Source organism: Dendrobates tinctorius, unplaced genomic scaffold (assembly GCF_039654945.1).
Source record: "Dendrobates tinctorius isolate UK_male_01 unplaced genomic scaffold, ASM3965494v1 ptg000062l, whole genome shotgun sequence".
NCBI classification, from domain to species: Eukaryota; Metazoa; Chordata; class Amphibia; order Anura; family Dendrobatidae; genus Dendrobates; species Dendrobates tinctorius.
The window spans coordinates 28,372,688-28,391,337 of NW_027361730.1; the positions used below are offsets into that span (position 1 = coordinate 28,372,688).

Genomic DNA, 18,650 nt, shown 5'->3' on the forward strand with positions numbered 1-18,650 from the left:
CACCCCTCAGTGATTTCAAATGTGATGTGGTCCCTAAAAGAATGGTATTGTAAATTTTGTTGTAAAAATGAGAAATCACTGATCAACTTTTAACCCATATAACATTCTACCAAAAAAAATGTTGTTTCCGAAATTGTGTTGATGTAAAGTAGACATGTGGGAAATGTTATGTATTAACTATTTTATGTGACATATCTCTTCGATTTAAAGGGATAAAAATTAACATTTTGAAAATTGTGAAATTTGAAACATTTTTGCCATATTTCTGTTTTTTTCATAAATAAATGCAAGTCATATAGAAGAAATCTTACCACGGTCATGAAGTACAATATGTCATGAAAAAACATTGTCAGTATCCGCAAGACCATTAAAGCGTTCCAGAGTTATAACCTCATAAATGGACAGTGGTCAGAATTGTAAAAATTAGCCTGGTCATTAAGCTGCAAATTCAAATCAAATTTATTATCGCCAAGTACATATTACATATATACAAGGAATTCTTTGTGGCAAAGAGGCAACATAATATATAACAACAGATACAACAAGTAACATCTAACAAGACAGATACAGTATATTGTCTACACATGACGATTTAATTGTTGAACAGAGAATGGATAGAAGCTGTTCATATGGCGGTTGGTGCTGCATTTGGGGACTCTGAAGCGACGTCCTGAAGGCAGTAGTTGGAATGAGGAGTGTCCCGGGTGAGAGGGATCGGATGAAATTTTCAATGCGTGGGTTGGCTCTTGGCTCTATGGTGTTAATATCCCTGTTCTAGAGCATCTATGACGGCAAATAATAAGACTTTTCTAGTACACTGGCAATGTGCGATTTCAATTACTTCACTAGTAAAGACAGTTATTCTGTCACCAAAATTCACAATAATAACTACATACATTTATAGATTTCTTATAATGGGTGAAAATGGAAATCTATTTAAAAATTCCTGTATGAGAATGTATTTACATGCAGTATTTTCCCTGTGTTTTTCTGCAGCCAAAACCTTCAGTAAAAACGGTACATTCAAAGTGCCAGCTTTGCAACATTTTTTACTTGTGTGCTTTGTCTACAGTACGCCGCATTTGTTGCAGTTTTTGCAGCGGTTTTTTTCCACTTTCTCATTGTGTTTTATGGGTGGCATAATGCTGCAAAAATTTACATGTTTTAATAAAGACTACAGTTCTTGATTACAGTCAGGAAAAAAACAAGCATGTGCATGAGATTTCTAAAATGTTATGACTTTTGCTGATAATGTAAAAAGCAGCTTTTAATTGGCATAAAGAAATGTAAGAATACACTGCAAATTGCTGCATGTGAACATCACTTCAGACTCTATTCTCAAATCCCTTTTTGTTTTTACATAAAAAAGACTTTTTATTCTCTATTAACACTTGGTAGTCAGTGAAAAAATGAATGAAAATGGATGTCTTCCGTTTAAGACAGAATACGGTAGACATGAATATGTTGTATCTGCAAAAGTGGATGAGAATAGGACATGCTTTGAGTTTGACTGAATTATAATATTGGCCCAAATAAAATATGTACCGTAAATAGTTCCGTTAAACTGCATGGTTTCAGTGTATTCTCTGCCTTAAAATCGGATGTATCCTAATTTAATATTAAAATGAGCAAAGTGAGATTTCATCAACAACAGGGAGGAGGGACAGCCATTCTGACTTGGTTTAAGGCTAAGTGCACACTTGCGTTTGGAAAGAGTGCAGAGGGCTGTGTACTTCCTCCCTTAAACCCCGCCTATTTCTGCACATTTTCCCTTAAGCACCTCCTGGTTCCACATGCATCCACATGCATCCTGCGTACCTATCTTTAACATTGGGTACACAGGGACATGTGTTGTATGCGGCTGTGTCTGCATGCGGCGTTTTGACGTGCCCGCCGACGGCACAGGAATGCAACATGTTTCATTTCGGTGCGGTTGGCGGGCACGTCAAAACGCCACATGCGGGCGCATCCGCATACAACGCATGTCTCTGCGTACACAATGTTAAAGATAGGTACACAGGACGCATGCGGAAGTAGGTGGAGCTTAAGGGAAGATGTGCAGAAGTAGGCGGGGCTTAAGGGATGAAGTATGCAGCCCACCGCACTCTTGCCAAACACAAGTGTGTACTCGGCCTAACAAAGTAAGTACACCATCCTCATCCGATATGAGGTCTATCTAATAATGTATGCAGTTTTTATTGTGAAATAGACTATCAATTCCATTTTAAATCCTTTGTGTCAGTCAGTTTTGGCTTTTATGCCAGACATTTTTTTTTTATCCCTTTACTACTGTTGTCTTCCAGAAGACATACATTTTTTATTCTTTCAGCGACATAGTCATGTGAGAACTTATTTTTTTCCAGATGAGTCAAATTTGCCAGTGGGTACATATAACTTATTTACAAAGTTTTATTAACTCTTTATGGGAAGGAATATAAGCAAAATAGCAGTTCTATCACTGTTGTTTTCATGTTTTAAATTTTACACTATTCGTTGTGCTGCATAAATAAAGTGTTATTTTTATTTTGTGGATCAGTACAAATGTGGTGATTTCAGATTTGTAGAGTTTTGTTTTGTTTTATTTTTGTGCAATAAATGCATACTTGAAAAAAAAATAAAAAAAATAAAAAATTTCAGGTCACCATATTCTAAGAACCATAAGCTGTACAATGTTAATGGAGTTGTATGATGGATTATTTTTGCACTGCAATCTGAATTAGTACCATAACATGCAACTTTGTGATCACCTTTTATTACACTAGGAGCAGGGGTGGATTAAGGGTAGCCAGGGCCCCGGGCTGTTCAGACTCTTGTGGGCCCCCCCCCCCGGTCATGTGACGGCGTTGGGAAGTCACTAGTTTTCATGACGCATATGGTGCGTCAAGGGGCGGGAAGGGGTTAAATACTGACGTAAAAAGCTCATCAAATACACAATGAGTGCACAAGGCCTCACAAATACTGAGGTAAAAACTCACAAATACTCAGCGTGTGCACGAGGCCTTACAAATACTGGAAGGCTTCCACCCAACATCTAGTCCTGACTCGTTTGTACCTAACATCGAAACCAGCTAATAGTCTGCAATCACCTGCTGACCTGGGCCCATGACCTGTCAGACAAGTTACTTCACACGAGTCACATAGATGCTTCTGCTTCATGAACTTCCCGAGATAGGAGAAGCAACCTCCGATGTGCAACCTGTGGCCGGATACACAGGAAGAGACGCTCCTCGTCACAGGCTGTGCCCAACATTACAGCAGAGGGGTTAACGCCACAGACAAATCGCCGTCTCCTCACACACTGGACACGACGCTGCATCTGGTAACGAACAAGCGCAATGTTAGTCATGTCACAGATGTTCAGCATGTGGAGGACCAAGGGGAGACAAAAAAGACCCCAGGATTTCAACAGGCGCATGGGAAAGTGGACGGCGGTCGGAGGGGCAGGGATTATATAGGGGTCTGAGTAAATATATATATATATATATATACACACACACACACACACACACATTACTACATGCGGGCCGCGCATACATGCACAATCCTCAGGTTGTATAACTTTCAACTGGTCAAAACATTTCTCTCAGTAGGCCAAGAAAGAAATGTGGACCCGCCATCTCGTGCCCACCTTACTAGAGGTGCCCACTGCCTACATATAAAAAAGTTGATGGAAACAGACGACTTCCATTATGATGATTGGTTACCGGCCTTCTGTGTATGATCACCTTCCCAGAGAAAGGGTTAAATCCTGGCTACAATGTAACAATGTTAGGACCCCTCAGTGTCACGGCTACTACTGACCCCATGACCTCCCCACCACCCACTATGGGGATGACTGAACTCCCTGTATAATGCTATTCCGCACTGAGTTACCTCCATAACTCGGCTGAGATACACCCTAGAAGAGTAGTATCGCAAGAAGTATCCCAGGCATTCCCAGCCTGAAGTGAATGTACATGCAGGTAACGTCATGGTGAGGATTTCTGCGATGGTTGCACAGCTCTTGTATCTTTTTCCCTACAGAGAAACACTAACAGTGATGCTACAACTTATGCGCGACCAAATGTGATTGGTGCCCTAGAGGCCAATATCTGTCATGGCCCTGCACCGCTAATTGCAGATATAGTGACAACACAGCGTGGAGATGTACCATCGAGAAACTGTAAGGCTGTGTTCACACGTCGCTTTTTTTTGCGTTTTTCCCGCGGATTTACCAAAAAATCCGCTCAAAAAAACGCTTAAAAGACGCAACCCATTCATTTTAATGCATTTTGCACTTATCTTGCATATTGATGCGTTTTTTCCGCTCATTAATTTTGCAGTAAATTCCGCATTTCTGACTATTTTCTATGTGTCTGGGGATGCTCCGGAACAAATTACGGCAAAAATCACGGCAAAAACGCGTGTTTTCTGGGAAGGAGTCCGGTTTTCATACAGAAATTTTCTGCATACGTGTGCACATAAGGGGTACAGCAATGATTTAGGCTATGTGCGTTTTTAAGTGCTCAGGAAACGGGTCTCCTTACCAGAAAATGCGCTGCAAAAAACGTGCGTTTTTTGCGGAAAAACCACGCATTTTTGATGCGTTTTTTTCTGCGCATCTTCTGGACTATAGGAAATAGCCAAAAACATGGACCTAAGCGGAAATTAATGAACATGCTGCGTTTTTTACCGGTAAGCGTTTCCTTAGCGGTAAAAAACGCATCCATTGGCACAAAAAGGCCAAAATGCATTAAAATGAATGGGATGCTTTTAATCGTTTTTGATGCGGTTTGACCCCAAAAAACGCATCAAAAACGCTTAAAAAAACGCAACGTGGGCCTTAGCCTCCCCAGCACAGCGCGACGCTCAGCCGTCCTAATGCAGCTCCTCTCCCAGCGCAGTGCGACACTCAGCCGTCCCAACGCAGCTCCACTCCCAGTGCAGCGTGACACTCAGCCGTCCCAATTCAGCTCCTCTCCCAGCGCAGCGCAACACTCAGCCGTCCCAATGCAGCTCCTCTCCCAGTGCAGCGCGACACTCAGCCATCCCAATGCAGCTCCTCTCCCAGCGCAGTGCGACACTCAGCCGTTCCAACCCAGCTCTGCTCCCAGTGCAGCGCGACACTCAGCCACCCCAACGCAGCACCGCTCCCAACGCAGCGTGACACTCAGCTGTCCCAACGCAGCACCGCTCCCAGCGCAGCGCGACACTCAGCTGTCCCAACGCAGCACCGCTCCCAGTGCAGCGTGACACTCAGCCACCCCAACGCAGCACCGCTCCCAACGCAGCGGGACACTCAGCTGTCCCAACGCAGCACCGCTCCCAGCGCAGCTCGACACTCAGCTGTCCCAACGCAGCACCGCTCCCAGTGCACCGTGACACTCAGCTGTCCCAACGCAGCACCGCTCCCAGTGCACCGTGACACTCAGCCGCCCCAACGCAGCACCGTGACACTCAGCCGTCCCTACGCAGCTCCACTCCCAGCGCGACACTCAGCCGTCCCAACGCTGCACCACTCCCAGCGCACCGTTACACTCAGCCGTCCCAACGCTGCACCGCTCCCAGCGCAGTGTGACACTCAGCCGTCCTAATGCAGATCCGCTCCCAACGCAGCGTGACACTCAGCCGTCCCAACGCAGCACCGCTCCCAGCGCACCGCAACATTCAGCCATCCCAATGCAGCACCGCTCCCAGCGCAGCGCGACACTCAGTGGTCCTAACGCAGCTCCGCTCTCAATGCAGCGTGACACTCAGCCGTCCCAATGCAGCACCACTCCCAATGCAGCGTGACACTCAGCCGTCCTAACGCAGCTCCACTCCCAACGCAGCGCGACACTCAGCCGTCCCAATGCAGCTGCCCCGGATCACAGGATGTGTAGTGAGGGGCCTACAGCACTAGACCTGCACCCCTTCACATTCTCCGAGAGGGGCTTCTCTGAGGTTGGACCCCCTGCACCTGCCGACCATGGTGAGAGCAGATGCAGCACCTGTGGATGTATCGCCTCTAAATGTGCAGCAGCCCTGTACAATGCCTGGGGTCCATCTGCTGCCATTACTGGAGATCGGGGTGCAGCGCTGAGCACATGTCATCAGCACAGGCAGGGTCCCATCGGGGAGCAGCCACTAGTCACCCGGGAAAGTCCGAGGCGGCGTCCACCTGAGGCCAGCAGGGAGGGGGCGCAGTAATCAGCTTAGATCACTGATCTCCAAGGATAAGCACACCCGTGATCACAATGTTTAGAGAGCCTCCATTGCTGCCGGGCGGACTGCAAATCCCAGCGCAGAGGGCAGTGTTTGGCTTTCTGGGACTTGTAGTGCCCGGCCCACACAGAACATCACACCATACCTAAGGCTGCAGGATGGTTCACCTAAGCGGTGGGGTCGCCGAGGCGGTGCTCCCATGACTGGCAGTGGCGCACCAGCAGCGCCTTCTAGTTGCGGGTGCCCTTGGCCAGCTCATCATGTCCGCCCGTCTCCTTGCATCACCAGGCGCAGGACATCAGGCCGGTCTCCTGGCAGAAGCGCAGCCACGGGAACTCCTGCAGCTAGAAGCCCTGGAAGGAGCAGTGCAGGCTGGGCAGCAGGGACTGGCTGCAGACAGTGGGGAGGAGGCCGTAGCGGCGGGGCCCGTCTCCCTGGATGCTGCAGTCCTGATGCTCAGTGGCTGCCGCCTCCCTCCGGCCGCCCGCAGCCTCCTCGTCCTCATCGGCGGCGTCGCTGCTGCCCCCACTGCTGTCACCGCCAGCACAGGGGAAGGAGCACACGACGGTGACCGGTCAGGACTCACTCCAGCTGACTTTCTGCCATAGAGACAGTGGCCGATTATAATGCGGCAATTTACCCTGGGCAAGTAGGTCCCCCCACACCACTGGACCCTGGGCTACTGCTTAGATTGACCTCATTATAATCACCAACTGACTAGGAGGCAAAATTAACAAACAAAAAAAATATTCTGATTTTGTTTAATATATTTTTTAAGCACCATTTGGTATAATTGTGACAATATATTTATTCTACTTGTTGATTAGATCATGCATGTACCACATTTATATAGATTTATGTATTTTCACTTTTGCTTAAAAAATGCCTTAAAAAAATAATCTTTTTTTTTTGTTCACCATATTCTGAACATAACACTTTTATATTTCAATACATGAAGTTGTGTGAAGGCTTGTTTTTTTCTGGACAAGTTGTAGTTTTAACCCCTTACCTCTCAAGCCAATTTCACCTTCATGACCAGGCCAAATTTAACAATTCTGATCAGTGTCATTTTATCTGGTAATAACTCTGGAACACTAAGGGTATGCGCACACGTTGTGGATTTGTGTGCGGATTTTTCCGCCCGGAATCTGCAGAATCCGCAAGTCAAAATGCCTGTATTTTACCTGCGGATTTCTAGCTGATTTTGTGCAAATGTGGCCTGCGTTTTTACACCTGCGGATTCCTATAATGGAATAGGTGTAAAAACACTTCGGAATCCGCACAAAGAATTGACATGCTGCGGAAAATAAACCGCTGCGTTTCCGCATGGAATTTTCCGCAGCATGTGCACAGAGTGGTTTTTGTTTTCCATAGGAAAACATGATACTGTACATCCCTTGGAAAACTGCTGTGGATCCGCAGAGCCAAATCCTCTGCGGATCCGCAGACGAATCCGCAACGTGTGCACATACCTTTAAATTCTGAGATTGTTTTCTCGTGACATATTGTGCTATATGATAGTAGTAACATTTGTTTGATATTACTTGTGTTTATTTGTGAAAATATTGAATATTTGGTGAAAATGTTGAAATTTTTACAATTTTCAAACTTTTAATTCTTATGCCCTTAACGACCAAAGGTATTTCAGTTTTTGCATTTTTGTTTTCTGCTCCCCTTCTCCCAAGAGCCATAACTTTTTTATTTTTTGGTCAAAATGGCCATGTGAGGGCTTGCTTTTTGCGGGACAAGTTGTACTTTTGAACAACATCATTGGTTTTACCATATATTGAACTGGAAAATGCGAAAACATTTCAAGTGCGGTGAAATTGTACCAAAAAAGTGCAATTCCACAGTTGTTTTCTCTTTTTTTTTTTTTTTAACATGTTCACTAAATGCTAAAACTGACTGGCAATTATAATTCTCCAGGTCATTACAAGTTCATAGACACCAAACATGTCTAGGTTCTTTTTATTTTAAGTGGTGAAAAAAAAATCCAAAATTTGATAACAAAAGAAATGGCACCACTTTCTGAGATCTGTAGCGTCTCCATTTTTCGTGATCTTGGGCCAGGTGAAGGCTTTTTTTTACGTACCGAGCTCACGTTTTTATTGATACCATTTTGGTGTAGATATGATCTTTTAATCGCCTGTTATTGCATTTTATTGCAAAGAAGAGGCGACCAAAAAACGTAATTCTGACGTTTTGAATTGTTTTCTTGTTATGCTGTTTAGCGATCCGGTTAATTCTTTTTCTATATTGATAGATCAGGTGATTCTGAATGCAGCAATACCAAAAATGTGTATATTTGATTTATTTTTATTCTATTTTGAATGGGGTGAAAGTGGGATGATTTGAACTTTTAGATTTTTTTTATATTTTTAGAAACTTTTTTTTTACTTTTTACATGCTTCAATATTCTCCATGGGAGACTAGAAGCTGCAGTGCTTTGATCTCCTCTGCTACACACAGGGGACGATCAGATCGCCTGTATGTAGCAGAAATGCTCACTTGCTGTGAGCGCCGACCATGGGATAGCGCTCATAGCAATCTGGCAATGACAATTATAGAGGTCTCCTAGAGACTTTTGGTTGTCATGCCGACCCATCGGTGACCCGCGATCATGTGACAGGGTCATCGATAGGCGGGATTAGCAACGCCATTCTAGTAAGCGAGAGTTAAATACTGCTGTCAGAGATTGACAGTGTCATTTATCTAGTTAACAGCCATGGGTGGATCGCGATTCCATCCATGGCTGTTGTGGGCACATATCAGCTGTATAGATCTGCTGTCATGTGCCCGGAGAGGTGCGGGCTTAGCGCTGAAGCCCTCACCAAACGGGGAGTCCAGTATCGGTGTACTATTATGCCCAGTGTCGGAAAGGGGTTACATCAGAGAGTTATATTAAAGATATTAGTTAATAAATAACGTTTCCTTCATGTCTAATTTACATCTGCATCTTTTTAACCCCTTAGTGGCCACCAATACTTCTTTTTACTGACCTGAGCTTATGCTATGCTTCTGGAGACACGTACCCGTAAATTAGGTGGAATCTCATTTCTACAAAAATGCCAAACATGTGGACGATAAATGTGGTTTAGGCACACTGGCGCTCCAAGGGAGGGGGCCATTGAGATTTGGGAGCGCACAATTTGTTGAATTCCTTTTGGTGGGCAAAGAACGATTTTGCTTTTCCAGAGCCTTTGTAAATACCATTAACATGGAAGCCCCTTTATTTCTGTTAACAATTGATAGACCTGAGTGGGGACTGTTTTTTTTGTGGATTGATTTTAAGCTTTTGTTGGGAACATTTTACATAAGATTTTGGATCACATTTATCCGGCGCTCTACACTGAACACTTATTTTGGGGATTTACTTCTAAATTTCTGAATTACTTGATTCACATGAAAACCCTGAGGAATCCATTCACTATAAAGAGACAGCAGAGTTACTCTAGACTCCATCTGGCCTCTGTTCAGCGGCGTCTTTCTTTTGAGAAGTGAACAAAATTGTGGTCAACTACACTATTATGCACGGCTAAAAAGATGGATACCGCCAGATCATAGCACAGACGGTGCCCCCATCTGCCTCATTAGGCAGGGGTCACACTTGCGTGTGCAATGCGAGAAACTTGCGTGAGTCTATTGTATGAATACCTGACACTGCCAGAGTGTGCTGCTGCATGTCTTTCTATGCAGCTGAATGCTCCAGTCCAAACCGCCGGCGGCAGTATCGGGTATTGATGCGCGAGTTTCTCGCATTTCACTCACAAGTGTGACCCTAGCCTTGAAGGGAATATTCCATCAGCGTTTTGTCTAAATCACGTATTTCAGAGATTTACACGGAAACTACGGTGTAAGCGCTCAGCGTAAAGCGCAGGATAGCCTTACTTCAATCTTTGGGACGCAGAATGAAAAAAATCAACAGCAGGTGAAGAATGTTTAATTTATTTTTTGCGCTGTTCCCTGTGCGGTATAAGTGATTTGATGACTTTATCCCTTCAAGTTTGTACAATCACAGCGATACCATATTTAGTCTGTGTGCCCACAGGTTCGTTTTTGCAGTGTTTTTTTGCACGGAAATTGGCCAAACCTCTATGGAAACCTTGTGCAAGCTAATTCAATGACAATCCTGAAGTGTTGTGCACATGATCAGTAAATTTCCTTGAGTATCTGAAGTGCGTTTTTTCTGCAGCATGTCAATTCTTTGTGCCTTTCTGCAGCGTTTTTCACCCATTGACTTCAATTGAGTCAGTCAAATCCTCAGCAAAAATGCAGATATAAAAATGTTTGCGGATTTGCTGAGTTTTTGTTTGTGTTTCCCACGCTGTCATCTGTGTTGACAGCGTGGGAAACTGCTGAGGTGGTTCTCATCGACAGTAACGTAAGACTGTCGGTCAGAGCACTGTGGAGTCATGCTGTCAGATGTCAGTGTGACCCCACAGCTGTGCCTGTAACCCGCAGCGGTGACCTGCAGTAAAAAGCTTACCACAGGTCAGTAGGCATGGGCTGATGAGACTACTGCTCCCATTGGGCTATGTCTGCTGTCACTGATAACAGTGCCATGGCGACATGGTGCCACCATTTATTCCACCCAATTTTGCGTTCAAAAAGTCCAAGCCCCGACGTGTGCCCAAACAGTGGTTATCAGCGTACTCAGGAAAAATTGCACAACAACTTTGGGGGTCTAATTTCTCCTGTTACCCTTGGGAAAATAAAAAATTGGGTGCTAAAAAAAACTCTTTTTGTGGAAAAATAATTATTTTTTATTTTCACGGCTTTGTGTTATAAACTTCTGTGAAGCACTTGGGGGTTCAAAGTGCTCACCACACATCTAGATTAGTTCCTTTCGGTGGTCTAGTTTCCAAAATGGGGTCACTTATGGGGGGTTTCCACTGTTTAGGTACATCAGGGGCTCTGCAAATCTAACATGACGCCCGCAGACCATTCCATCAAGTCGACATTTCAAAACGTCATTACTTCCCTTCCGAGCCCCGACGTGTGTCCAAACAGTGGTTCCCCCCAAATATGGGGCACCAGCGTACTCAGGACAAACCTGACAACAGCTTTCACGGTCCAATTTCTCATGTTACCATTGTGAAAATAAAAAATAGTGGGCTAAAAAATCATTTTTTGAGGAATTAAAAAATATATTTATTTTCACTGCTCTGCGTTATAAACTTCTGTGAAGCATCTGGGGGTTCAAAGTGCTCACTATGCATCCAGATAAGTTCCTTAGGGGGTCTAGTTTCCAAAATGGGGTAATTTGTGGGGGAGTTCCAAAGTTTAGGCACCCCGGGGCCTCTCCAAACACGACATCGTGTCCGCTAACGATTGGAGCTAATTTTCCATTCAAAAAGTCAAATGACGCTCGTTCCCTTCTGAGCCCTTCCGTGTGCCCAAACAGTGGTTTCCCCGCACATATGGGGTACCAGCGTACTCAGGACAAACTGGACAACAACTTTTGGGGTCCAATTTATCCTGTTACCCTTGGGAAAATAAAAAATAGCGGGCTAAAAAAAATCATTTTTGAGGAAAATTTTTTTTTTTATTTTCATGGCACTGCGTTATAAACTTCTGTGAAGCACTTGGGGGTTCAAAGTGCTTACTACACATCTAGATAAGCTCCTTGGGGGTTCTAGTTTCCAAAATGGGGCCACTTGTGGGGGGTTTCTATTGTTTAGGCACATCACAGGCTCTGCAACATGACGCCTGCAGAACATTCCATCAAAGTCTGCATTCCAAAATGGCGCTCCTTCCCTTCTGAGCTCTCCCATGCTTCCAAACAGTGGTTCCCCCCACATATGGGGTATCGGTGTACTCAGGACAAATTGCACAACAACTTTTGTGGTCCAATTTCTCCGGTTAGCCTTGTGAAAATAAAAAATAGCAGGCTGAAAAATCATTTTTGAGGAAAAAAATTATTTTTTATATTCACTGCTCTGCGTTATAAACTTCTGTGAAGCACTTGGGGGTTCAAAGTGCTCACCACACATCTAGATAAGTTCCTTCGGGGGTCTAGTTTCCAAAATGGGGTCATTTGTTGGGGCGCTCCAATGTTTAGGCACACAGGGGCTCTCCAAACACGACATGGTGTCCGCTAACGATTGGAGCTAATTTTCCATTCAAAAAGTCAAATGGCGCTCCTTCCTTTCCGGGCCCTGCCGTGCTCCCAAACAGTGGTTTATGACCACATATGAGGTATCGGTGTACTCAGAAAAAACTGCCCAACAAATTTTAGGATTCATTTTATCATGTTACCCATGTGAAAATGAAAAAACAGGCTAAAAGAAAATTTTTGTGAAAAAAAAGGACTTTTTTTTTTTTTTTTACGGATCAATATGGGAAGCACCTGAGGGTTCAAAGTGCTCATGATGCATCTAGATAAGTTCCTTGGAGGGTCTAGTTTCCAAAATGGAGTCACTTGTGGGAGAGATCCAATGTTTAGGCGCACAGGGGCTCTCCAAACGCGACATGGCAAACGCTAAATATTCCAGCATACTTTCCATTCAAAAAGTCAAATGGCGCTTCTTCCCTTCTGAGCCCTGCTGTGCGCCCAAACAGTGGTTTATGACTGCATATGAGATATCATTGTACTCAGGAGAAATTGCCCAACACATTTCTGTATCCATTTTATCCTGTTGCCCATGCGAAAATGAAAAAATTGATGCTAAAAGACAATTTTTGTTGGAAAAATTAAAATGTCCATTTTTTCCTTCCACGTTGCTTTAGTTCCTGTGAAGCACATGAAGGGTTAATAATCTTCATAAAATGTAGTTTTGAGTAGCTTGAGGGGAGCAGTTTTTAGAATGGTGTCACTTTTGGGTATTTTCTGCCATGTAGACGCCTCAAAGTGACTTCAAATGTCAGGTGGTCGCTTAAAAAAAATGGTTTCGTAAATTTTGTTGTAAAAATGAGAAATCGCTGGTCAACTTTTAACCCTTATAACTTCCTAGCAAAAAAAATTTGTTTACAAAATTGTGCTGATGTAAAGTAGACATGTGGGAAATGTTATTTATTAACTATTTTGTGTCACATAACTCTCTGGTTTAACAGATTAAAAATTCAAAATTTGAAAATTGCATAATTTTCAAAATTTTCACCAAATTTTTTTTTTCCACAAACAAACGCAAGAATTATCGACCTAAATTTACCACTAACATGAAGCCCAATATGTAATGAAAAAACAGTCTCGGAATCGCTAGGATGCGTTGAAGCGTTCCTGAGTTATTACCTCATAAAGGGACACTAGTCAGAATTGCAAAAAATGGCCTGGTCATTAAAGTCCAAATAGGCTGGGTCATGAAGGTGTTAAATTATTAGTTGAATCTTGGTTTCAGCCCATGTACATTTGTTCTGCTGACACTTCTACATAGGCTGGTGATAATGTATGTGTGTTTGTGTGTGTGTTTGTGTTTATTTATTGGCTTGGTAATGAGGGTGTCTGTGTGACACCTTTTCATTCATAACTAAGCCTAGGGCTTGGTGTCAATGACAGCTGCTGACACCAAGCCATATTCCCATTACTCTGATGCCACTGCATCAGCATGAAAAAGGTGTTGTTGAGGCAAGAAATTTCATTAAAAAACTTTTTAATAAAAATATCTTTATTTAGCTCAAAAAAGCATTCATTGCTGTACAAGAACGCATGCAAAAACGCACGTTTTTGTCAGCGTTTTTCTTGCCAAGAGATGCAGAAATTTTTTTTTTGCAAGCAAATACTCAACGTGTGCACATAGCTTTATACCGTTTTTTTCTGTTTAAAGCACTTTTTATTGCAAAAATAAGTTTTTACATCCCCATATTTTGAGAGTTAAAATTTTCCTATGTTTCCGTTGACATTTGAGGGCTTGTTCTTTGCAGGACGAATTGACGTTTATATTGGTACAATTTTCGGGCACTTACCGCCGCCGCGCTCTGTCCCCCGGTGCCTGCCGCCGCCAGGCTCTGTCCCGTGCTGCGTCGGGGGCTCTGCTGTTCCATCCATGCCTGTGCGGTAGATTGCTTCCTGGAAAATGGCCGCCGCCGCGCAAGCGCAGATGGAGATCTCGGCATTGAAATCTCGGGAGAGCGCTCAGTAAATGGTCACAGAACTCAGCCCCATGGACACAAGGTCTGAGTCCCTCTAGACCTACTGAGCGTGCGGCGTCGCACCTGTGGATGCCTCTAATGGACGCTGACCACCAAGGAGTGCAGACTATGTGCACCGTGGCGTACAGACAAAGCCACTGCTGAATGCTGATGGCAGTCTCTGACTCGGCTTCTACCTGGACCTCAACCTGGGCGCTAGCAGGCTAGGCTACACAAAACATGAATACCAAGAGTAGGGGTTTCACAATGAGTCATTCACCAGAGACATTCATACATGCATACAACACTCGCTCCACATTGTCTAATCTTTTTCTTTATTAGCGCATGCGAGCCTTTTATAGCAGCTTCCTTCTGGGACCTTCCTGATGATCCAATCCGAGCTGGAGAAGGACCTGAGCATGTGACCTCCGATCTCCAATGAGAGATCGTCCCACGGGCATGCTCAGTGGACCGAAAGGAGGACTTAGTCCCTGGAGTAGCTCGCTGCTGACCAGCATGCATTGCTATAGCTGGACCAGAGGTGGTAGCAGCAACAAAACCCACAGCGTTGGTCTGAGCAGAGCTCCGGGATCGATGAGTCTGCTGAGCAGCCTCCTCTGCAGCCAGAGAGGAATGGGAGACTGCTGAATGCAAGGTTCGGGATTCCTGCTGTGCAGCGACAGGAACCTAATGCCTAACATTACCCCCCCACCTAGGGCCCCCTCCCCTCTGAGCCTCACTGTTCTCAAATGCCACAATGAGAAGCGGAGCGCGGATGTTCTCCACTGGCTCCCAGGCCCAAGCTTCTGGACCATGACCCTTCCAGTCCACTAGATAATATTTTTTGCCCTGTACCACCTTACACCCCATGATGGCATTCACCTCGTCCGAGGACAAGCTTCATGTCCCGGTAGATGGCTCCGAAAACCGGGACATGTGAACGGGCTTAAGGAGGAACACGTGGAAGATGTCAGTGATACCCAGGTGTGGAGGAAGGGCTAGACGGTAGACCACAGGGTTAACCTGCTCAAGGACCTTGAAGGAACCAATAAAGCGAGGCGCAAACTTAGAGCCTGATATTACGGGCAGAGAGCCACACTAGGTCGCCAGGAGCAAAGGTCAGAGCGGAGCGCCGGTGAGCATCGGCAGAAACCCTCATTCTCTCCTTGGATGCCTGGATGGCATCCTTTGTGCGGTCCCAAATGTCACGTGCCTCCACCGCCCAGTCTGCCACCCTAGAGTCGGTGGAAGACACGGGCATGGGCACAGGAACCCGCGGATGCTGGCTGTAATTAAGGAGAAATGGGGTTTGTCCGGTGGAATCAGCTACGGCGTTGTTCAGCACAAACTCTGCCCAAGGACGCCCAGTCATCCTGCCTGGCCGAAACAAAATGCCGCAGGTACGTAACCAGAGTCTGGTTGGCCCTCTCTACCAACCCATTCGTCTCTGGATGGTAAGCTGAAGAGAGATTCAGCTCAATGCTGAGTAGCCGACAAAGCTCTCTCCAGGACCGAGATGGAAACTGGGGACCCCAATCGCTGACAATTTTGTTTGGCATGCCGTGTAAGCGGAAGACATGTTTTATAAACAACGCCGCCAAGGCCCATACGGATGGTATCCGAGGGAGAGGTACTAGGTGCACCATTTTGGAGAAATGGTCGGTGACTACCCAGATGAAGATGCAGCCGCGAGATTTGGGTAAGCCCACCACAAAGTCCATTCCGACCATTTCCCAGGGCCTGTCTGATACCGGCAGAGGGTAAAGTAACCCAGCAGGCCGTTGCCGAGGAGACCGGTTCCTGGCGCAGGACACACGCCTGAATATATAAGTTCCATAAATCTAAGGCCTATCTTGTTATTTGGATTCTGAGTCTGTTCCCTATATTTTGTTATAGGGGTGTGGCCAGTATGGATTCTAAAGCTAGAGATCAAAGCTGGCTTACTTCTATGGATACGGTTTTTAATGGAGAGGGTATGCCCAATGTTTCTGCAGAAGGAGGACAAAAAATGGACCTTAAAAACTCTATGAAAGTAATGTTAAAAAGAGAACCAGGATGTGGTGGACAAAAGCCTCTCTTGAGAGTTATTTGGCTAAAAATCTTATTCCCAGGGGTTTAAGTGTCAGAATTATGCCCTCATATCCTGTTGAGGATTCCACATTTAGAGCACGGTGGGAAGACGCCTGTAACATATGCTTAAGATCTCTGATTGAACTACTTATTGGCAATAATAAAAGGAGTCTGGATAAACCTGATGCAGACATTGAACAAACTAGAGTTAAACTGCTTGAAAAGTTATCAGGATCTGAAGTGGAAGTATTTAATAAGGAAATAGATGCCCAACTCAACATATGGGAAAAAGAGGTGAAAGACACCAAATCTAAGAAATTTCAGAGGGACCTCAATGATTTTAAAAATGGACAAATCTACTGGTGGCAATCATCAACACGAGATGGTAGTGATATAACCAGATCATTCTCTATATCCTCTGTATCCTCTAGAGAGGATGAAAGTAGATCTAGCAATCACATGTATAACCTAAGAAAAAACATCAACAAGAGACAAAATGACTACTATAGGAAAAGGGACAAGAGGATGGATACATCCGTAGCCTCTAAATTACGGGTAATTAATCTATCTGAATTGACATTAACCCAACCGCAGATTGAGGTTCTCAGTTTAGGACTCTCCTTTTCACCTGCAGCCCCATTTAATTGTTTTTCAGCGGTAAAAGATCTTCATCTTTTTGCTCGCAATTAATTCTCAAAAAACTGCATGAGAAAAATGGGGATGGAGAGATGTGGAACACTAGAGAATTGGATGCTTTATCCACTCCAGTGGAATTATATGAGGAAAATCAAGGACCAACCAATGGGGGTAAGTTTCAACCACCCATACCAAAAAAATTCCCTCCCATTAACATATATCGTAATGTAGAGCTATTCGTCAAGTTAGTGACGAATTTGAGCACATTTCTAACCACGTGGCCCACAGTAATCTCACCTTTGTCCAAAGACAAGCACTCAAGGAGTTGAGTAATTTAAAAGAGGTGGTCATTAAACCCGCGGACAAGGGTGGGAATGTTGTGATATGGCCTACGGTGCTCTATGAAAAGGAGGCTTTTAGACAGCTAAGAGACACCAGCTGTTAGCAAAGAATGACGTTTAACCCCACCTCAGCATATCAGAGGGAGATTGGGGGAATTTTGGAAAAAGCCTTCTTAGATGGAAACATTACCAAGGAACTTAGGGACAATCTAGTACCTTCATATCCTCGTGTTGCATGCATATACTTCATTCCCAAGATGCATAAAAATAGTACTATACCACCGGGTAGTCCTATAGTATCGGGTAACGGCAGTTTATGTGAGACTATCTCTAAGTAAACCAATTAGAAAGAAATATTTATTGATACAAAAGAGTTACATGTTAAAAGCATAGTAAAAACATGGTGAGCATCCCATAATACATAACAGTAGAATATGGCATATACAACATATAAAACCTGATATAATGACCCATGTGTAATCCATATGTGATCCTACCCTACTGCACAATATCACAGCCACCACCCTATAGCTAGGCTCATGGAGACCAAGGCCCTAATATTGCGCAATAACCGCATAAAAATGCATATAGCCCTACATACTGCCTGGTTTAGGCATATAAGCCATAATAGGCCATACAGCAAAGAATGGCCAAAATAACCAATCCAATGTTCAGTTATGCCCCATCAGACAGTCTCCGAAACGCTATGGGAAACTGAGGCTGCAATAAGAAGATATATAAAGTGGGTGCTACACCCAGGACCATACCCCACGCGTATCGCCACAACCCGTGCGACTTCGTCAGGGGAAGTAACTGACCAAGGTCCCAGCGCTTTAAATACCTTACCGAGGTCCCGGTGGATATACACGTGCAATCATAGCAAACACTTACATCTGGCAATCCCAATCAGTGAGAAAAGAGACCAGCGTCCTGGTCACATGAAAAAACATGGCCACCACGCATGCGCTATGTGCTGTGTAAACAGCTTTGTCCCAGAGACAAAAAACTCTACCACGCATGCGTCCAGTGGAATGCATGGAGCTCTCCCATGGAGCGCAGCCGCCATGTATTGGCATGCTGCACAATCCATGTCCATCCACAGCGGCGCATAAAGCGATCCACAGCGGCGCATAAAGCGATCAGCCCATTTAGTCTCGCCCACAGGGGTGCGAGGCAATAATAATATAAGGCGCGCAATGCTCCCGGGAGTGCAATACATAGAGGACAGACATAACAACGCCACATGCACAGACACACAAGGAGGGGGAGTACAAACATGAAAAGACAAAGAATTGTAGGCTGCATAATGGTATGGTAAAAAATCTTCAAGATGCAAAGCCAACGAATCTAGAA

At 44.6% G+C, this 18,650-nt stretch overlaps 1 long non-coding RNA gene across 2 annotated transcripts; it reads right to left on the minus strand.

The window, feature by feature from the left end:
* Positions 1-441: 441 nt before the first annotated feature.
* LOC141093029 (uncharacterized) lies at positions 442-6,825 on the minus strand. Of its 2 annotated transcripts, none has more exons than XR_012232972.1 (3): positions 6,329-6,825; positions 3,087-3,316; positions 442-783 (listed from the first exon to the last, which is right to left on the minus strand). It is a non-coding gene; the product is annotated as an uncharacterized lncRNA (long non-coding RNA). The 2 variants fall into 2 exon arrangements; XR_012232973.1 differs by having other exon boundaries at positions 3,095-3,316; positions 6,329-6,823.
* Between the last annotated feature and the right edge of the window lie 11,825 nt (positions 6,826-18,650).